The sequence below is a fragment of the Galeopterus variegatus genome, unplaced genomic scaffold (genome assembly GCF_000696425.1).
Source record: "Galeopterus variegatus unplaced genomic scaffold, G_variegatus-3.0.2 Scaffold8673, whole genome shotgun sequence".
NCBI lineage: Eukaryota > Metazoa > Chordata > Mammalia > Dermoptera > Cynocephalidae > Galeopterus > Galeopterus variegatus.
Window position 1 is genome coordinate 26,572 of NW_007734784.1, and position 2,510 is coordinate 29,081.

At 41.6% G+C, this 2,510-nt stretch overlaps 1 long non-coding RNA gene across 1 annotated transcript in view; it reads right to left on the reverse strand.

The window, feature by feature from the left end:
- Positions 1 to 1,385: 1,385 nt before the first annotated feature.
- LOC103608666 overlaps positions 1,386 to 2,510 on the reverse strand; it is a 22,930-nt gene continuing 21,805 nt past the window's right edge. Inside the window, exon 3 of the long non-coding RNA XR_552080.1 lies at positions 1,386 to 1,493. This is a non-coding gene — a long non-coding RNA (uncharacterized LOC103608666). The remainder of the gene's footprint in view (positions 1,494 to 2,510) is intronic.

Sequence of the window (2,510 nt, forward strand, 5' to 3'; positions counted from 1 at the left end):
AGAAAAATAAAGATAAGAAAGAAAAGACCACAATAATACACTGAACTTTCAGAAGCAAAGAACAAAGCTTAGGATATTAAAGGTGGAGGGGAGGGAGGGAAGGGGGTTGGGGAGTGATAGGTTGGCTGGAGGACATGGGGAAAGATTATGATTTGTAATGATGAATATGCTAATAATAATAACAAATAAAATAAAACTATAAAAAGATTTTTTTAAAGCTATCAATACACACAACATAGATAAATCTCAGGCTAACTATGTTGAGTGAAAGAAGAGTATATACTGCATGATTCCATTTATCTAAAATTCTGGAACATGCAAACTATTATATAGTGCCAGAAAGCAGATCAGTGGGTGCCTGTTACACTTGGGGGTGGAGAGAGCAGAGGAAAGGATTACAAATGGGGACAAGAAAACTTTGGGAGGTGATGCATATGTTCAGTGTCTTGATTGTGGTAATAATTTCACATATAAACATATATCAAAACATCAAATTGCATACTTTAAATACTGCACCTCAATTATACCTTAGTAAAGCTGTCTAAAAATAATTTCTCAAAGATGTTAAATAGCCACAGTAACATGTGGCTGATGGCTACCGCACTGAACAGCACAGCTCTAACTTCTGTGCTGACAGAACGTGGTATTTGTGTTCACATTGACATTTGTTACGCTAATGCCATAACAATTTGTATTCTAGTTCTAGGTCCCACCCTCTGCCTCTGTCCCCCACCTTTTCTTATCATCAACGACTAGAGATCCTTTCTTATCATCAATGAGCAGAAATAACAGAAAAACAGATTCGAGTTTACACTTTCCTGATGGACTTGTTTAGCCAGAGAATAGATGAATTGCATGTTCTAGTGACATATTCCGGTAAACGATGGCTCTCTGATTTCACTCAGATGCACTAGTGAACCAACCACTGGATATGCAAGAACCCTTCAGGCAAGATTTTATGACACCACATGCCAGAACCTAAAATATTTAGTTCACCTTAGTTGTGGGACACTGGGTTTAAAAGACAATATTTGTAAGAGGGTAGTTGGGAAAGGTCATAGATGCAAATTCTAGTTGGGGCACTTTTAGGTTTTTGGCCTCAGTTTCTTTATCTATAAAATGGGTATACCAATGTCAACCTAACAGAATTGTTATTAAGATTTAAGAAGATCATGGATGCAGAGCACCATCCTAGGAGCAGAGGTATTTAAAAACTATCCTCTCCCCCTACCCACCAAGCCCTTCATCACAGCACACACTTTCTTCCCTTACTAAGNTATCCTCTCCCCCTACCCACCAAGCCCTTCATCACAGCACACACTTTCTTCCCTTACTAAGGGATAGGCCTGTGTGAGCAGGGCCTTCTCCCATTCTTACCTGCAGCCAAAGTTTGTCATGCTGAGACCACTTCCCACCGGCAATGCACTGAAATGTGGCATTCTGCCCCACGTTAACCTCAACATTTTGGAGCCGCAGAAAATGAGGTGCTTTTCCTAAGAGAGAAAGCAAAGAACACATGAGAGCAGAATTCGACAGGCTGCACCACTTCCCTACCGGTGGGTGGCAGTTCAGGATGGTCACTGGGCAGGGTAGAATTTGTGCAGCAGATATTCACTATAAAGGATGCTTCCCTGTAGCCTGGGCAAGCGGAAAAAAGAAAGGTGATATGAAGCACCTGAGACCTGCACACCTGACCTTGGTGATGATGCTAATGATGAAGAGGAGGAGGAAGACAAAGAGCAGAGGAGGGAGAAAAGGAGAAGAACACCAGTAGCTCCCATTCACTCGTGCTGGCTATGTGATCCGTACCACATGCAGCGTCCACATGCAGTAACTCATTCAACCCAATGCAGTCAGTGTGGTATTATCTCTGTAGTACAGTGGATAAACTGAGGCACCGAGAACTCAAGAAATATGCCCAATGTCCAAAGGCCCCAGAGTCTACACTTTTAACTGAGAGATGGTACCTTCTGAGCATGAGAGGGAGATGGGACATTGATTCTGGGAACTGGGTATAACAGGGGAAAGGACTTTCAAATGGAAATCAGAGTGTCTATGAGCAATCAATCCTAGGACTAAGCATATGTTTTACGTTGGGTAACTTGAGTCCATATCTTTCCTTGTTTGCAGAGACCAGTTCTCACCTGTATGAGTTCTCCAAACATCAGCTCTCCAAATAACAATATCAGCTCTCCATAAGCTAGTAACCAATGACTAGACGAATGAGTTTTTCATCAAGGCACAATGAAGGATTCCCACCACCACCAACCAAATCAGCAATGAACTGGGCACAGACCTCTGCCAGGTAGGGCCAAATGGAGACTTACAAGAGCATCAAGGACATTCAACAAAGACCTTTGACCATTTTTGAAGAAGGAGTCAAATATGCAGAGAGACAAATAATAATGTCATTTACCAAAAGCTCCTCTGATGCCAGGTACTGAGATAAATGCTTTGAATGTTTTATCTAATTTAACTTCATGACATTCCTGTAAAGCGGACACTATTAT